This window comes from Cupressus sempervirens, chromosome 6 (genome assembly GCF_028749045.1).
Source record: "Cupressus sempervirens isolate cs-2001-9-10 chromosome 6, ASM2874904v1, whole genome shotgun sequence".
Lineage (NCBI taxonomy): Eukaryota > Viridiplantae > Streptophyta > Pinopsida > Cupressales > Cupressaceae > Cupressus > Cupressus sempervirens.
The window spans coordinates 490982859-491003249 of NC_143123.1; the positions used below are offsets into that span (position 1 = coordinate 490982859).

The 20391-nt window shown below is 34.5% G+C and overlaps 1 pseudogene; it reads left to right on the forward strand.

Annotated features, from left to right (window-relative positions):
• Positions 1-20168, forward strand: part of LOC149553173 (glucan endo-1,3-beta-D-glucosidase-like) — a 92031-nt pseudogene extending 71863 nt beyond the window's left edge.
• Positions 20169-20391: the final 223 nt, after the last annotated feature.

The following is a 20391-nucleotide window of genomic DNA, read 5'->3' on the forward strand; positions in this document are numbered from 1 at the left end:
TAGGATTCTTCATAGGATATCATCTAAGCCATGTGCATGTTACAACCACCACACCGACATGGTACTCTAAACCTTCACCATCTATAACCGAGTGATCCAATTTTTGTTTGGCTTCAACACAAAGACACAAATAATAATTTTTCCCTTCTTCATTGTCTTCAGGTGCAATAATAGCAAAAACATGGCCTGCAGTGATAAATGTACAAAATGCGGTCATTAATTCAAAAAATACTTGGGTAAAAGTTATAAAGTTACATATTGAAATTACAAAGATATATATATATATATATTACTAGGTTGTACTAGATCTGACAAGCAGTCAAAGTCAATAGATGAATCCATATCTACCATTTCTTGTACTTGTGGGAGATGATAGGTGTCAATTGGGTCCAAAACCCATATATCCCATTTGTCCACCCATTCATTTGACTTACAGTCATCCCCATTTTCCTCTGCACATGATGGACAATAGCATGCCATTTTTCGTGTGTGGATACTCCATGAACCTGCATCAGAGCTTCTAAAAGAGTGTAACTCACTAGATCCTATTAGTGTGCAACAATCTTGATATGGTGCAATGTTAATATTATCTATCAACCAAAAAAATCTACAAACTGTAGACTCACCTTCCTTACTTGGACCCATTGTAGCGTCACACCATTGGACAATGGATTTTGCATCTATCAATATTGCTCCATCTTTGTACTTTAGTTCTTCATGAGCCAAGGCTCTTTTAATGCATGTGCCTGCACCATCATGCTCTCCCTTGCCATGACCAGCCTCTGTGAAATTCCACATATATTGAATTCTACACAACCTGTGCATCCTGCTCAACAAATAGAACATCTGTGCATTCTTGAATTGAGATGCACAATTGTCTGACCAAATAATGTGTTTTTGATTTCAAAAATAGGTTTTACAGGGATCCTAAAACCCAAAGTTTTACAGCATTAAACAACTTAAAGCATAAAAAGTCAAAAAAAACATAAACAGCCAGAAGGCCAAAATCAAAAAGGCCCGAAGCCAGGAAAACAAAGGCTAGGAAACGAGCCTGGTGGGAAGACTAGTGTCCCTTCTTCTCCATTTCCTGTAGGATTTTTGTAGCGTCGCTTTCCTTTTGGATGACCTCCTCCTCCTGGGTCACAGGGGGGAAATGCAACTGATCCCCCTGGCTTTCCTGGATTCCAGACTCTTTCTGAGGATCCTCCTGGCTAGTTCTGTTCTCTATGCTCTGCTCCACATTCCCCAAAAGACCAGTATTGGTCAAATAGTCCCCCAAATTGACAATGTTTTCATTCAATGTGTGGAGGGTATCCACAATTTGTTTAGTCACAACCTGGTGGACAGAGTCCAGCCTTTGGACCTTCTGCTCAAGCCGGGTGATTCTATCCTCCTGATTGTCATTGGGTTCCTTGCTTCTGTCTTTTTCCTGGCTTCCCACCTAGTCTTTACTGCCTCTGGCCTCATGATCCTTGACTTCCCTCCTATTGTTGGTTTGGTTGGACCTATCCTTCAGAGTCTCAATTTCTTGAAAAAGCCACTTGATGGAAGGGAAATTGTCAATTAGGCTATTCTTCGCATTGTTAAGGAAGTTGAAACCTATTTCAAGGGCATTGTCAGAGAGAACCAAAAGAGTCGGGTCAAGGAGCTCGTCATAGTGGGTGCTACTGTCGAGATCCCCCAACACCTGGATTTTAGCAAGTTCTCTAACAATGCCCATACTAACACTATCCATATTGAAATTTCACCAAGCTCTTATCCTATTTTTCCTGATGGCCTCCCCTCCCTTTTCAACCATAATTTCTATCATCTCTTCTGGGGGCAAAATGGGGATCTCCAAGGGGGAGGTGGGCGCAGCGGGGCTGGGGGGAAAATTAGCGTTATCGCTGAGATGATCATGGGTAGAGGTTTGGTCCAATTTTCTTTTTTGGGGGTTATCCTAGGTTACCAAGGGGGTCACCTCCTTCTTGTCATTATCTTTTTCCTTATCGTCTTCCAACTCACTTTCCTTCTCTGCCACCGAATCTACTTCCTCTAACTCCTCACTAGACTCCTTAGGAAGAGGGGTAGGGGGGTTATGTTGATGATATGATATGCCCCTGTTAGCCAAATCTCCATAAAATAGTTGAAAACAACCATGTACAAACTCCGTAGAATGTGATTGATCATCGCTGATGTAAAACTGGTACTCCCTCAAAATCTTCTTGTCATCCTCTTTACTTGTAGGTGAATGCATGAATGTTATGTGAACAAATATGGAAACCTGTTGAGATGTATAATACTTTTCTTGCACCTCATTTTGTGGTTGTAGTGTGTAGTTCTCTGCAAAATCTATAACCAAAACAATGGTATCCAATGGAAACGTATCCTTGCACAACTTGAATTGCAAATCCAACCATCGAGCTCTATGGGTATGCCTTGCATACTCGTAAATAATCTTTTCACAAAAAAATCTTCATGAACTCATACACTGGAATCTTTTCAATAACTAGATCACATCTTTTACCATGTTTCCCATCTTTTAGAGCATATGTCACTATCTTGAATTTTCCATAATCTACTATTTCATTTCCAATTGCATGTGTACTATCCATATGTTGACAAGTTGATAAAGGTTGCAAAGAACCACAAAATAAGCACGTACCATCCAAGCATGATGTCTTGTAAAATTGTTGGCCGTCCCCTATTTCACATAAAATGTTGGATATGAATTCCCTTGAAGATCTTGGTGGCTCTTTTATGTCACAATCCTACAAAACAAACTGAGAATGCAAAACTACGCATATGTGCCTAAAAACATCAAAATGGTTAGAAAATTCAATATGTATCCTACAACAACAAGTTGTGCATGTGTGATTTATTTTCACATAAAAAGGTTTACCTATCTCCAAAAATATTTGACTTATTTGAATTTGAGGATACATACCAATAAATTTTGCAAAAAATTGTGTTTGAGTTGAGTCCAAAAAATGTTTCGCATGTGGCTCACGATTTCGGCTACCGATCCTCCTTCTTACAAAATATCTTTTATTAGGAGAAACACGTGTGTTATTTTTCCAAAAATCTTCGATCAATGATTTCAAGGATTCACTAATTTCTTTATCCTTTTGTGGTAGTCTACTGCTAAATGTCCATAACTCATTTTTTGTTGGATCTTCTAATCTCTCACACCTTAGCATGGCTCTCCTTAAGGTACCTCTACCAATTTTTAATGTTTTGCTTTTCTTTCTCATGAGTCAAGCTTTCTTCATTTGGCTACTTACTATTATTGATGTGAGTACTCGTCTTATGATATTACTATCTTTGGTGCGTGATTTAGAACCCACTTTGTCATAAGCACTCATTAGATTCTTTACAATATTTCTTTCATTTGAATCATCTATCATTCTTAGCCCAAGAATCTTCATGATAGGAATAAATTTTAAATTCCTCATCATTTCAACAAATAATTGGCATTGACTTGTAATATTTAATTCTTCAAAAAATAATATCCACATATGATTAACTTTTTTTTGACAAGTACACTTGCTAATCTTGTCAAGCATTGATTTCAAAATGTTAGTATCAATATCAATCAAATATTTTGGTTTTCTAAAATGAATTCTAGAAGGTGTTCTAATCTCTTCAATTCTCTCAACATTTTGAACATCAATATAAGGTTGAGTGTATTGCGTACCTTGAACCGAAGACAATGTGCCTTGGCAATAAGATGTAAAAGATGGAATATCACCTACTTGATGTGTTGATGTTGTGCTTTCAACATGATATGATGGAGTGTGTATATTGTCGGATCTATAAATTAGTGTCTCAACATGAGAGGATGATATGACTTCAACATTGGAAGCTGGTGTAGCAGATGATATGACTCCAACATTCGAAGATGATGTAGCGGATGATATGACTCCAACATTGGAGGATAGTGTAGCTTCACAATTCAATTGTCTTCTTGAGCGTAACAATCTCATTTGTTCTCTTTGTCTTTCTAATTCTTCCTCCTTGTTTCTTTGTACTGGTGGTTCTTGATCCTCTTCGAAAGTCAATTCTTCATCATAGCTTTGCATTTTTCTTTGTTCACGTAGTAATTTCATTTTATCTCTTTTAATCGTCAAATCTCTCTCCCTATTTGCATTTGTTTGAATCTTTAGTTTCTTCATTGGCATGATGATGATTTCTACATGTCAAATTATTCAAACATCCGAATTACTTAAAATGTGTAAATTACAAATTATTCAATTACATATAAAAATTATAATTATTTGAACAAATACACAATATATATCAAATGACTTGTCCAATTTTTAACCATTTCGAAATAACATTTCATTCAAACATACAATTTTCAATGAATTCACTATATATTACATAACATATCAAATTATAATCAAATTTGTATCTATATCTTGAAAAACAATATTTAAAATGGATTGCACTAACCTTTCATATTAAAGGAATATTCAGAAATTCTTCAAATCATGTATCCAATGATTGAATTTGGTGTTTGCTAGCTTCCAAAAGTGTTGAAATAGTGTTTTCTATGTTGAAACCCATGTTTTTTGCCGGAATAACAGAGAGCATAATAGACCAAAACTTAAAAATGGATGAAATGGGCCCCAAGGTTGGTTTTTTACCATTTTTTGGTGATTTGAGATAGTGCGTATGCACTATCTCAAAACACATCACTCCCCATCCTCCCTACTCTCTAGCCTCCCTACTCTCTCTCCCATCCCCTCCCTCTCTCTCTTCCTACTCTCTCTCATCCTTTACTCTCTCTCATGCTCCCTCTCCCACCACCTACTCTCTCTACCTCTCTCGCCCACTCTCCTCTCCCATCCCCAGCTCTTTAGATCTCTCACACACACTCTTATTCCCCCTATCTCTCTCCCTCTCCCTCTCCTACCACCTAATTTCTCTCCCCAATCCCCTACTCTCTCTCTTCTCTCCCATCACCTACTTTGTCTCTCTTACACACATTCCCATTCCCCCTCTCTCTCCCTCTCCCACCGCCTACTTTCTCTCCCCCATCGTCGTACTCTCTCTAGCACCACCTACTCTCTCTCACACTCACACTACTACTACCTACTATCTCTCTCTCTTAAGTTCTCTCTCTCCCATCTTGTACAAGCTCTCTCTACCTTTCCCACTCTCTCTCCCACCACCTACTTTCTCTCCCCCATCCACTACTCTCTCTCGTCTCCCATCCCCTACTCTCTCACACTCTCACACTCTCCCCCATCCCCTACTCTCTCTCTCCTCTCCCATCCCCTACTCTCTCACACTCTCACTCTCTCCCATCCCCTACTCTATCTCTCTTACACATAAACCCCCATCCCCCCTCTCTCTTTCCCTTTCCCACCGCCTACTTTCTCTCCCCCATCGTTGTACTCTCTCTCTCTCTGCCACCCCCTACTCTCACACTCTCTCCCATCACCTGCTCTGTCTCTCTTACACACACACTCCCATCCCCCCTCTCTCTTTTCCTCTCCCACTGCCTACTTTCTCTTCCCCATCGTTGTACTCTCTCTCTGCCACCCCCTACTTTCACACTTACACACTCTCTCCCATCCCCTACTCTCTCACTTTCATAGATACACACACTCTTATCCCCCCACTCTTCTTCTTCTCTCCCATCCCCTACTCTCTACATTTGTTACACACACTCCCATCCCCCCTATTTCTCTCCCTCTCCCTCTCCCTCTCCTACCTCCTACTATCTATCTCTCTCAAGTTCTCTTTCTTCCTCTCTACTCTCTCTCTCTCTCTCTCTCTCTCTCTCTCTCTCTCTCTCTCTCTCTCTCTCTCTCTCTCTCTCTCTCCCATCCCTTACTCTCACTCTCTCTCCCATCCCCTACTACTTTCTCTCAAACTCTCACACTCTCTCCCATCCTTTACTCTATCTCTCTTATAAATAAATACACATTCCCATTCCCCCCCTCTCACTCTCTCTTGCAGTCCTTGTCCCACTGCCTACTCTCTCCCATCCCCTACTCTATCTCTCTTAAATTCTTTCATTCCACCTCTCTCTCCCTCCCACTCCCTCTCCCACTGCCTACTATCTCTCTCTCTCTCTCTCTCTCTCTCCCATCCCTCTACCATTTCCTACTCTCTCTATCTCTCTCTCCCCTCTCTCATTCTTGACTCTCTCTCTTTTACACACATACACCCATCCCCCCTCTCTCCTCTTCCATCCCCTACTTTTTCTCTCACTTGCTCTCCCTCTCCCACTGCCTACTCTCTCTCACTCTCACTCTCTCCCTCTCCACTCTCTCTCTCTCTCTGCTACCCTCTAGTCTCTCTTAAATTTTCACACTCTCTCCTATCCCCTACTCTCTCTCTCTCTCTCTCTCTCTCTCTCTCTCTCTCTCTCTCTCTCTTTCTCTCTCTCTCTCTCTCTCTCTCTCTCTCTCTCTCTCACACACACACACACACACACACACACACACACACACATTTCTATTCCCCCCTCTCTCCCCCTCTTCCACTCCCTCTCCCACTCCCTCTCCCATCGCCTACTCTCTCTTCCATCCCCTACTCTCTCTTGAGCTACTTTGTCTTTCCCCTCTCCCATTCCATACTCACTCTCTTTCACACACATGCACTCTCATCCTCCTCTCTCTTAAGTTCTTCCTCTCCCACTCTGTCTCCCATCGCATACTCTCTCTCTCCCCCATCCCCTACTCTTAATCTCTCTCTCCCAACTTGTACTCTCTCTCACACTTCCTTTCAAAACACATCACTCCCCATCCTCCCTACTCTCTCTCCCATCCCCTTCCTCTCTCTCTTCCTACTCTCTCCCATCCTTTACTCTCTCTCACTCTCCTTCTCCCACCACCTACTCTCTCTACCTCCCTCACCCCCTCTCCTCTACCATCCCCGGCTCTTTAGATCTCTCACACACACTCTTATCCCCCCTATCTCTCTCCCTCTCGCTCTCCTACACCTAATTTCTCTCCCCCATCCCCTACTCTCTCTTCTCTCCCATCCCCTACTTTGTCTCTCTTACACACATTCCCATTCCCCCTCTCTCTCCCTCTCCCACTGCCTACTTTCTCTCCCCCATCGTCATACTCTCTCTACCACCCCCTACTCTCTCTCACACTCACACTACTACTACCTACTATCTCTCTCTCTCAAGTTCTCTCTCCCTCTCTACTCTCTCTCTCCTATATTGTACAAGCTCTCTCTGCCTCTCCTGCTCTCTCTCCCACCACCTACTTTCTCTCCCCCATCCCTTGCTCTCTCTCTTGTCTCCCATCCCATACTCTCTCACACTCTCACACTCTCCCCCATCCCCTACTCTCTCTCTCCTCTCCCATCCCCTACTCTCTCACACTCTCACTCTCTCCCATCCCCTACTCTATCTCTCTTACACATACACCCCCATCCCCCCTCTCTCTTTCCCTCTCCCATCGCCTACTTTCTCTCCCCCATTGTCGTACTCTCTCTCTCTGCCACCCCCTACTCTCACACTCTCTCCCATCCCCTGCTCTATCTCTCTTACGCACACACTCCCATCCCCCCTCTCTCTTTTCCTCTCCCACTGCCTACTTTCTCTCCCCCATCATTATACTCTCTCTTTTCCATCCCCTACTTTCACAATTTCATGCTCTCTCCCATCCCCTACTCTCTCACTTTCATAGATACACACACTCTTATCCCCCCACTCTTCTTCTTCTCTCCCATCCCCTACTCTCTACATCTATCACACACACTCCCATCCCCCCTATTTCTCTCCCTCTCCCTCTCCCTCTCCCACTCCCTCTCCTACCGCCTACTATCTATCTCTCTCAAGTTCTCTTTGTTCTCTCTCTCTCTCTCTCTCTCTCTCTCTCTCTCTCTCTCTCTCTCTCTCTCTCTCTCTCTCTCTCTCTCTCTCTCTCTCTCACACACACACACACACACATTTTTATTCCCCCCTCTCTCCCCCTCTCCCACTCCCTCTCCCATTGCCTACTCTCTCTTCCATCCCCTACTCTCTCTTGAGCTACTTTTTCTTCCCCCTCTCCCATTCCATACTCTCTCTCTTTCGCACACATGCACTCCCATCCTCCTCTCTCTCAAGTTCTTCCTCTCCCACTCCGTCTCCCATCACCTACTTTCTCTCTCCCCTATCCCCTACTCTTAATCTCTCTCTCCCAACCTGTACTCTCTCTCACACTTCATCTCTCTCCTATCCCCTACTTTAAATCTCTTTCCCCCATCCCGCACTCTCTCTTTTCCACCCGTACTCTCTCTCTCTCTCTCTCATTATATACTCTCTTTGCCACCCCTACTCTTTCTCACTTTCTCTCTCCCATCATGTACTCTCTCGCCTCTCCTATCCCCTGCTTTCTCTCTATCTCTTCCATGCACACACATAGCCATTCCCCTATCCCCCCCACGTAGTTCTCTTTTGCAACTTAGATCTTAATAATGCATGCGCACTATAGCATGCATGTGCTATTTAGAAATGAGGTTTAAATAGTGTGTGTGCGCTATAGGGCGCACGAGCTATTTAAACCTTAATTAAACCCAAGCCTAAGGCTTGGTTTTGCCTTGGAGATCCAACCCAAAGGTTTGGATTTGATGAATAGGCCTAAGACATGTTTTCCAACAAACATACAAAAAATGATTATTTTTTCTTCTATGCTCCCCTTCAAGATTTCTCATGATTGGGTATCGATAAGATCAGGTTACATAGCATTATAGGTCTCTGTGTTAGCTATCTAATTTTTAATTTGAACTATTTCAAGCCTTTCATCTATAATTTCTTTTGAATGTATGTTCATTTTTTCTCAAAAACCACCAAATACTAATTGGGCTATAGATTTTAGCTCATTCATCGAATTTTGTAATAACTTAATTTTTTAGAAACTAGACTCCGTTCTACACACTTTGAAAAAAAAATGTTTTGATTTTAGATTAGTTTTCAATTATTTCTAGGGGGAGCACACAGATATTTCACATTTTTGGGATGTGTCTAGTTAAAAAATTCATTAAAAAAAAATACACATTATAAAATTACCCAAAAAATCTGGGATAAACTACATAGTGTTAAGTAACTTTTGACTAGAGACATTAAAGAATTTCAAAAAAAAAGTTAAAATTTTAGGGGGGCCACACTTTGTACTGTGTTATGTTTTTTTGGAATAAATAGTACCACTTTTTGTGGCCCACTTTTTTGAGGACCTAAAACTAAACCATTTTGGAAAAAAATTAGTAGTTTAGAAACTAGATTCAAAGGATTACAACTTTTGTTTTTGCCATATCTAAAAATTTTGAGCATAACTATCTTCAAATTCTTGTTGAAGTTTAAAATTTGCAGATTTCAAGAAAAAGGTGTCCACTTATACCCCCCTTTTGGCACCACAACTTTGTGCACTTACCCTAATGGTAGTGTGTTTGGAAATTTCTTGTGAATAAGAGGATGATTGTGAAAGCCCTAAAAGGGCATGGAAATTTCTTATTGTGAAAGCCTCAAAAGTGCATCGAAATTGTTTATTGTAGATGGTGTTTGATATGTCAAGTCTCCTCTTTTAAAAGCTCACCTTCACCCTATGGTTATGAATCCAGTGGTGAATCAATATGTAAAACCCTAGGAGGGATTGTATATATGTTGTGATGTTTTGTTGCATTCATTAGTAGATGCTTGAGTGCAACCCTTTTAAACCTTGCCCGGTGGGTGGCTTCATAGAAGCCTAGGATGGGAGATGAGCCTCCATGGTTCTTGATTTTATCTTCTTTTTGCGGGATTTTGCTAATGGGATCTATAAATAAATTAGGGTTTCTCCATTGCATTGTTGAAGAAGGAAGAGATATGTTACTGTGTGATATTGTTGAAGGAATCAACCTTACCCATGTTATTTTGTAATGTGTTGTGACTAAAAAATCTCCATTATTTTTCTATATAATGTGAGAAGGATTTACACCCTATTGTCTATTAATGTGAATGTGTAAATTAAGATTTGATGCTATGCATATAGTTGGCATTGTAAGAGAAAGATTGTATCATTTTCATAGTTGTATAGGAAGGAAAGAAAAAGTTTCATGTAAAGGAATAACCATTGTGATGAAGTCCATGTAGAAGTTATGTAAATGGGATATTTCTTCTCATGTAGACTTGTGAAATCAACAATAGAAATATTTCATAGTTTTCTTGTGTGGGAGAGATTTTTTGAAATAACTAATTCAATTAAAAATGTAAATGATTGCATTGTAAGATTATAAGTTATGTATTTGATACAATGGCAAGAAAATTGTTGTGTTGTAGTAGACATATGTGTGTATGAGATATATTTCACTATGTTTCAAGTTAATGAGAAATTTCATATAGATTTTATGTGTCATTGGGAAATGTATAGTTGGTCTTGTGCAATTGCATCTTGTGTACTATACTTTTAATTCTTGTAAATATAAATGATTCTATAGATTAGATAGAGATACCAAAGAATAACATCAAATTTACAATTTAAAAGAATAGGGAAGTCAAATCATACCACCACCAAACTCATAATCATGGTCTCCTAAAATGAGAAGGGAGAAAAATGCATAAAACCCATAAAGAGAGCATGCCTTTATGCACATTTTCTCTTTGGATTTTGTATGGGAAGTGGGAAAATATCCCTCCCCTATTATAGACCAATAAAATAATCCTAAGGAATATTCCCTTGGATCTTTGACTCCTCAAATCAAAATAATATACACTAGTAAACAATGAACTTGAAAAGTAAATATGAAAAGTAAATTAAAAAAATGATATCACTATAAGGGTCATGTGATAGCAAGGGCATGTCTTGCCTCACTTTCAGAAAATGATACATCTATTTCGTGTGCTCCAAAAGGAAATATATTTTAAACAAAGAGAACTTTGACATAGACCAAGAAGAGAACTTTCACAAGTGCTATAATTATGTTGCCAAACCTAACACGAGTCAGACCTCATGCTTGAGTGCCCTCCCATGCTTTGCACCTTAATAGTGTATTTTGCCACATATTGTCAGAAAATGTACATTAGTTAATGTTCTACTAGTAAAATCATAATTAAGGGGGGTTTTCAACGTTAGTACTAAATTTTTATTATACATTGGTATTTGATTCCCTTGAGAAATTTTTTGCCCAGTGTTCTAAATATTCAATTTTAAATTGTTTTTAAAAGAATAAAAACTTTTCAAATTTGTGAAATTTATGGCACATGTTTGTGTTACTTTATGTTTAATATAAGAGATTATATGACTTGCCAATTCATTTTATTAGTTTAATAAAGCTACTATTTTATTATCATAATTATTTTGAAAATAAAATTTTTTTTTTTTCTTTTTGAAAACATATGATTAAAATAATATTTGTTGATTTGTTTTATTATAAATTTTTTGAAATTCAAAAGATTATAATGAATTAGTTATTATTTTTTCTTATTTTGATAAAATTAGATATTATAATATTTATTTCCTCTTCACAAAAAGATCTCAATAAAAAAAAGAAACATGATGAAATAAAATACTTAGATTATTATTATTAATATTTAAATTTTTAACATATTTTATTCAATATACTATTTTATTTTTAAATGCTTTATTTTGAATTTTTTATTTATTAGATTATAAAAATTAAATATAAATTTATTTTCTAATATCAAATTTTTTATTTATGTAATATAATTAAAGATTTTTAAGATATTATATCAAATTTCAATATTATTATTATACATCTATTACAAAAATATATATAGATAGATAAATAATAATAATTTTTGAAAATAATAATTTTTTAAATTGTATATTTAGCAATTTAAGATATAACATTTATTGAATCTATAATATATTTATCACTAATTGAATAAAATCAATCATAATTTATTAAAAAAATTATTTTATAGTCTTTAAAAAATATTTTCCATTATTTAATTAAATCATAAATAACATGACTAATGAATATTATTAAAAATTAGTTTACAAAAACAATATTTTACTATACACTAGTTTACCCTCTACTACTTTATTATTTCAAATAGAATAATTTTTTTTTTTTTTTTTTGATGAGTAAATGGTTGAAGATTTGAACCCAAGACCTCCCACATGAGAGGCTCGCAAGTTACTATTATGTTGTAGGCTTTTGTCTATTTCAAATAGAATAAATTACTTACATGACTCTCTACTACTTTATTATTTCAAATAGAATAAATTACTGACATAAAATTAGGGTACAAAGTTAGTTTAAAATACCATTATTTATGTCAAACTTGCATTTGCCCCTCGAATGAACTGGATGGGGGGGGGAGGGTGCGGCTATCCTCCATCCAAACTATGCTTGACCAATTTTCAAAAGATAAAAAACATAATGATTTTTTTTGAAAATTTCAACATTTGATCTTCATGATCTACATAGTTTGTAGTCAAAAATTGGAAAAAAATCATTGTGAATCTAGGGAAAAAAATTGACTTTGATTTGTTTTTAGTACATTTTGGATGGAAATTAGCCTGTCCCCTAGCTAGGCAGTCATTTTCGAAGGGAATCTTGTATGGGGACACGTGAGTTAAGTAAGATTTAAGGGGCTTGTAATGAGAGATGTTAGAAATGTTTAGTGTGTTTTACAATTAGCAATAGTTTAGTAGTTAGTAAGTAGGGAGTTGTTGGTTATTAGGCTAGTCTTTAGTTAATTTAAATATATTTTAAAAAAGTTAGTTAGTTAGTTAGTGATAGGCTTTAGTTATTAGTAGGAAGGTGAGTGTATATTATTAAATAGTTATTATTAGAATTAGTATTAAGTTGGGCAAGTGAGGTTAGTTTAGGATTTAATTGATTGAAAGATATCCATAGAGTTAAGTAATGTTTTTTAGTATTAATATTATTTATTTTTCAAATATATATTCAAATTCAACTAATGTAAATTGTAGTTTTGATAAGTCAGTTAAGATATCCTTCTAAAGAGGGTAGTAGTTATGTAATGCCTACCCCTACTTTACTTTTCTGATTCATTTTGACCAAATTGTTTCAAGCCTATTCTATGATTATGTTTTATGATTAGTGGTGTTGGGTTACTAGAATTGATTTATTGTATTTCATATTTAGTTAATATGTTTGTTGATTACTTTAGTACTATTTATTCTAGTTGTTTCATGATTATTTTAATGATGATATATATGCTCATGTAGTGAGTTTCAGTTATTGAATGATGTTAGTTAGATGAAGGATATTTATGTAGTTTCTATGGATACTTACCCCATACTTGCATGTGTATGGTATGTGTGTATGTTTTCTTTATGTTTGACATTTTTGATGTGGTCGAGGAAGGGAGTTATAGTCAACTGCTAGTTGGGATCTACATAATGGACCACTTTCTACCATTGTCTGTTTAGTTTAGAATATATGTGTTTGTACATGTGTGAATTTTATGCAGATTGCAAGTATTGGGTATCAACTTTGCTGAATTAGCAAGATGAGCATACCCTATCGTAGTATTTCAATAGTATAAGAGGGGAGACAACTCTTGACTCTGAATCCTATCCTTAATCCAATTGTCCTAGAAAATAGGACAAGTATCTGAGTTAGTTTCACCTTTTCAAATTTGTCAAGTGATGTGAATTCGTGATTTTTACCCTAGAGTTTGTTTTGGTATTCTATGCTTTATGATAGATTTTTTATATTTTGTATTGTGGGTGTGTGATGAATTTCTATTATAATTAAATCAAATTGAAAGATAATTTAATGGAAATTTAATAAAGAAAATTCAATATATAATTATATTTAATTAATTGAAAAATTAGTTAAATAAAAGATTTAATTTTAAAGATTTAATTAAAATTCTAAATTAGGCATATTTATATTTATTTAATCTAATAATTATTATTTAGCAATTTTATTATAATAATAAACTGTAAATAATACTATTAGTTGAATTAATAAATATATTATTAAAATGTCTCATAATCAATAAGAGATAGGAAGTAATTATTTAATCAAGTTTATTTTAATTAAATTGCATAAAGCGTATGCATGAAATTAAAATATAATAAATTAAATAAAGAGAGAATGCTAATTATTTAAATAAAGATATTTTGTAATTAAATATCTAAAAGTATGCATGAAAATGTAAAAAAGATAATAAAATAATAAAAGAAATGAATTGATCAACAAGTTCCCTCGAGTGATTGCACAATCAGAGCCCCAAATTTAGGGGAGAACTCTTTATCAGAGATCTAGAGCTCATTATGCAATTACACAAGTTTTGGAGGAGCGATTTCGAAGAAGGAAGTTTTCAAGGAAAGGGGATTGTTTTGCATGCTTTGTGCAATTATCGTTTTAGCATCAAATCAAGGTAGGATCTCATGGATTATTTTTATAGTGGTTTTTTGTCTTTTGAATTCTTGTCTTCTCTGTGTCTGTTGTGTTTCTATTTTCATAATTCTTCTGGGTTGAAACCCTTGTTTGCATATTTATTGTTCTTCATTTTCAGAAACTTTTATAAGCAATTTGATGATTGAAAACCTTGTGTGTAGATTTCATTGTTCATTTTTTTTCAAGAAACATCTATATACAAATTTGAAATTAGAAAACCCGCATGTTAAGATTTATTGTTCTCTGTTCTTGAAAACATCTGTGAAAGAGTTAAATTGAAACTCTTATTGTTAAATTGAGGTTTCATATATTGATTTGTTAAATCGGATTTTGAGTTTTAAAAAGAAAATAATTTTTTTATAGAACTCGACTGGTTGGTTCGGCTTTCTATATTAGATCTATATTAGAAAATTTATAAATATGTATGTATGTATGTATGTATGTATGTATGTGTATGTATATGTATGTGTATGTATGTGTGTGTGTATGTATGTATGTATATATGTATGTATGTATATACATATACATATATATATATACATACATACATACATATATATATATATATATATATATATATATATATATATATATATATATATATATATATATATATATATGTGTGTGTGTGTGTACACACACACACACACACACACACACACATATATATATATATATACATGTGTGTGTGTGTGTGTGTGTGTGTGTGTGTGTGTAGATAAATATAATAACATAACTACTATGTAATTATGTTATTAAATATATTAAAAAGTTGTTTGTGAGAGGCTTTTGTTATGGTGTAAGTTTCATAAAAAAATGTATATAAAAAAAATTAATAAATGTTTGGGTGGGCAGGGCCACCCACCCCCCCTTTTTCTTCCTCCCACATTTCATTTGGCTGACAACAATTACTGTTGTGGCAGGTACTACTAATGCAACAATACTCTACTACAATAGTTGCTATAAAGGCAAGACGACGAACCATAATTTTAAAAACAAAAAAAATATTATAGTTTTTTTTAGTTAAAATTTATTAAAATTTTATATTTTAATATAGTTTGAAATTTTTATTAATTGAATTAATTAATGTAGTTTTAGTTATTATTAATTAATTAATTAATATTATATATTATTCATAAATTTAAACTATTTTTTATTATATTATTTAATAATCATGGTTATTAATAAATTGTATTAGTTTATTAATAATTTGATAATTATTATTTTAATAAATTTAATAATTATTATTTAAATTTCTTTATAATATTTAATAAAAACATTAGTTTATTATGTTCATTATTGCAAGTTTCTAGATAATGGAATTTGGATTGTTCATTATCAACGAGATATATTTGGATTATTATTTTTTAAATATATTAGTGATTTAATTAAATAATCATTTACATGTTAAAGGTGAAATTTTTCAAGTTTAATAAGACTAGGACTTTAAATGAAAACATGAACCCTCATTGAAATTGAAAACTGTATAATAGTCATACTTGGAAAAGAAAACTAAAACCCTAGTTGTTGTTGAATCTTTGTGTTGCAAATGAAAATGAAAAATTGAAAACCTATAGTGAACATTGACATTATGTGAATTATGAAAGTTATCTTGTATGTACATTATGTGATGTGTGATTTACTTGTGTTGGGTGTCAGGTTGACTTAGTACTTTAACCAAATTAAGATGTTTACTAGAGGCTTAAGAGTTCTATTTTGTGATGTTATGATAATTTTTTGATCACGATCTTTTATACTCAACCATGGAAATGTGTCTTGTATTCTCTATGATGTATTTTGATCTATTTATTGTTATTGCTTTCCAATGTTCTTGTGTGAGACTGAGGTGAAAGGTGTAACCTATCTGATATAACCTCTGATTTTTTAATTAGTTGTATTTGGATTTCTTTCCAGTCACTTGTATAGGATTGAGATGTTTGTATGATTATTTTTGGTGATGTCATGTTGTGACATGCAATTGGTTTGTGTACTTGATTTTGGGATCAGTCTTGTTAGGATGATCGTATTGGTGGAAGTCGTGATTATGATCAGTGATTTTTAGTACTTATTAGTTTCTTATTTAAGAACTAATGTATGGTATGTGGTCTTTTGTGATCTTTTTTCTTTACCAAGCTTAGGGTGGGTTATTTGTTTGTCATGTTGGGAAGTGGCTTGCAATGGAGGTTGAGGCCCTAAAGAGGCTGATGGGTAACCCATTGTAGGTTATTTAATAAGTGAAAACATTTCATCAAATGGGTTTAAAATGAATTAACAAGATAGTGGTGCTACAGAAAGTCACTAGGGGGTCAGAGGATTAAAAGACTAGCTGGGTAACCTTAGAGCTAACTCATTAGTATGCCTTGTCAATATGAAAGGATACTAGTGTTGCATAGGGTCACTAGGGGGTCAGAGGATTAAAAGACTAGTCTGGTAACCTTAGAGCTAACTTATTAGTATGTGTTGTCAGTACAAAAGGATACTAGTGCCACATAGGGTCACTAGGGGGCTAGAGGATTAAAAGACTAGCTAGGTAACCTTAGAGTTGGCTCATGCGATGACACTTGCCCACATGTATAATAGATTTCTTATGTGTCTGTGTTGCCTTTGGGATTAGTTGATACTTGTGTCTTGGTACCTTTTGAGATAGTTTTCTTTTAGGTGTCTCCTTGACCTAGATGTTGGATTTGACTTTTGAGTTTTTATCCTGTTTGGGACTTGAGTTTATCTCCTTAGTGAGGTGGGAGTGGACCTTTTTGGGTTACCACAAGGTTGGGTGGTAGTATTTTTTCTTATACCATTGAGATCTGATTGTCATATGTTGTTGCTAGATGTGTTTGTGCAGATGTCCTTTCTATCTGGTCTTGTGTTGCTATGAGGGACGGTTATACCTTTTGTATTGTATTTGATTTCATGAATCTTATGAGATGTTGTTGTAATCTATTTTTATGTTATATATTCTTTTAGCCTTTCATACCCTGTGGCCTATACAGTGGATAATGGTGCATTATGATTATTGTCAAGTGGCATTCGAGATGACTATATATTATTTAAATGGATTCTTACTTATAGATTATTGTTTTATGTGGATTTATTATATATTGGATTTAGTGTTAATTATTTAATTAAATGTGATTTATCATCATGTGACCCTTAAGAGTTGTAACCTATTTATGTGTCATTGATGTATGAGTGTATGTTAATTGCTTCCGCTCTTCTATAACTATGGTTGTATCTTTATATTTAAAAAAATATAATGTTTGGCAAACTTAGTAAAACTTTAGGTTAACTTCTTTTGGGTTCCTTGGCAGGGCATTACAACTTATATGAATTATTCTTAAAATAATTTATTTTAAAATTTATTTGTGAAGGATAATTTAAGGTAGTTATTAAATATTGATTTTACTTTATTACACCTGTGGTTTCAAAAATAGTTTAATTCAAACATTTCATGGTAAGAAAGACTTTTGGTAAGTTCACAAGTAATAGAGAATAGTTAAGCATTTCAAGTTTAACCAAATAAGGCATCACCCTCAGTATGAAGAGGATATTAAAGAGCAATAAAATTAGTTTGTTCTTGTCACATCAACATACCCATTACAAAACATATCATAGCATATCATTCAAATCACCTTAATTGAAAGGTTAGTAAACCTTCAACCCTCCTATTTAGGTCTAACCACCAAGCTATTCTACATTCCACATATGGGCAACCTAGTTATGAATTGGTTATATCAATTCATGTTTACCTTAAGGGCCTATTTGGTTGTAGGCATAGGAATTGAGTATTAGAATTGAAAATGAGAATGGGATTAGGAATGAGGAATGAGAATGGAAAATATGTATTCCATTCATGTTTGGTTCACTTGGAATTTGTTTGAGAATATGTCAATCCCTTCTTTGGTTGTACAAAATCGAAATTGGAATGAGGTTAAGTTAATATTTTACTTTCCTCAAATTTTATTTGTATTAGTTTAATATTTTTTAATTTTTTTCAAATAATGTATAATTATTAAATTGTTTTATTCATTGAAGTTAATGAGGAATTTAAAAAAATTTAACTTTTCTTTAAATAAATAGATAACATCACCCATATATTGGTCATTTATATACTAAATCATTAAAAAAAGTATCAACAGCCATAATTAAGTTGAAAATAACAAAATGGATATATCATTTGTTTAATTTGTCTAGCATCAGGTATACAAAGTCATAATACTATTTACATCTCCAATATTTGTCTTTTAACCATATTTATGCATTTGGTCCCAAACCACCATAAACTAATACTGTGATTATAGTAATTAGAACACAAATAATACATCGAACTAAAACATGATTTCAACTTTTTTCCATGGAAGCAATCTCCTTGGCAGTAGTATCTTGAATGTTGCACAATTTGCAACCATTTCTTTCATCCTCTGTATAGTTAGATGCAGTTGACATAGATGGGTCATCCTTGACCCACTGAAAGAAATTGCAACCATTATCCCCTTGCATTCCAAAACTAAATAAGTGCTCACCAAAATAGCTTAGTACATAAAAAATAAACATTAAAAAAAATAGAAACAACCTTTCAACTATTTGGACACAAAAATATTTACGCCTAGGATTACGATCTGTGTGTGAGGTCCTCATCACTACTATGCCAGCATCACAATCACACAATGGTAAAGTATTCGAAACCATTAACCCTATACAAATAATGAAAAATATAATGAGAGAAAATAAATAGCTAACAAATTATAAGCAAAATATTCCTACTAATTAATGTAAATGTAACTCTAAAAGCATGTTAAAAGCATGCAACAGAAAATAACTAATTATAATTCTTTCTTCATATGCAAAAATAAAATGCCTAAACAATTGAGAAGACAATAGGAAAATATTATAAGTGACAACCCAAAATGCAATCCAATAACCCATCATGGTCTTCTAACATTTGAAGAAAATACAACTGGTGATATGCAACAAGTAGATGTGATTTTACAATGAAATATATTGTCATTGTTGATGTTGTGTAAGTAGCATAGATATCGTAAGTATTTCTATCTAAAATACCAAAAAATAATAAATATGAATATTGTGGAACTTATTTAATGCCACTTATTTTATGTCATAATAAACTCCAAGCAATGTATCATAGCAAAGACAATCTGAATTGTTGGATCATTGGGAGTATATAATGACCATCACTACCATTCTAGGTACTTTTGTTATGCAATTGCAGTGCTTGTGAAGCTCAATCCCAATTGGACTAGGAGGTACAAACCCTAGGTGTATTCCATTGTGAAGGATTCCATGTCCATGAATCTTGAAGAAGGCATAGTGTGCCCTCAGCTGAGAAGTTTTGATCTATGGAATCTACATTCATTGGTGGGTGGGATCACATAATTCACAGATCAGAGAAACTAGGAGAGCATCAATGAGGCTTTGAATACATACTATTCTATTACATTGTTAGGTTAGTTTTACGAAGACACTGATTTGATTGGCATTGGTTCTACCTTGACTACATTAGAGATGAGGTTTGCCAAGGCATGGTGGTATGTTCCTTTGAGTAGCACTATTTATGAGTCTAAATTTGTGGAAGAGAATCATATTTTGAGTATCTTTTGGGAAAATAAGAGGGACAACAGGTTGTGGTTTGCTCCTATTGAATGGAGAGAATGGAAATTAGGTATTCAATTGCTTCTAGTTATACCCATTATTGAACTTTTGTTCCCTGACACTAGGTTAAGGAATTGGTAGAATGGACTATTCCTACATTGAGTAGAGAGTGTGTTGGAGAGGGGTGGAAGGGATTTTTAGATGTATTAGAGAGTTTGTATGACAAAAATAGTGCATACAATTGTATATAGCAATGTATATGTAACAAAAATATGAGTTATTCTATACATAACAATAGTGCATACAACAACACATCACAATTATGGGAATACAAAAACCTATTGTAAGTAATCCATAAAACATAATTAAAGCATTATTTAGCAGTAAATTACTGCCACTGAAGTTGAAGCAAACAAAGAAAACATTTTAAAGATTGAGAATATGGATGTTCACAAGTTTGAACTACTTGAAAAT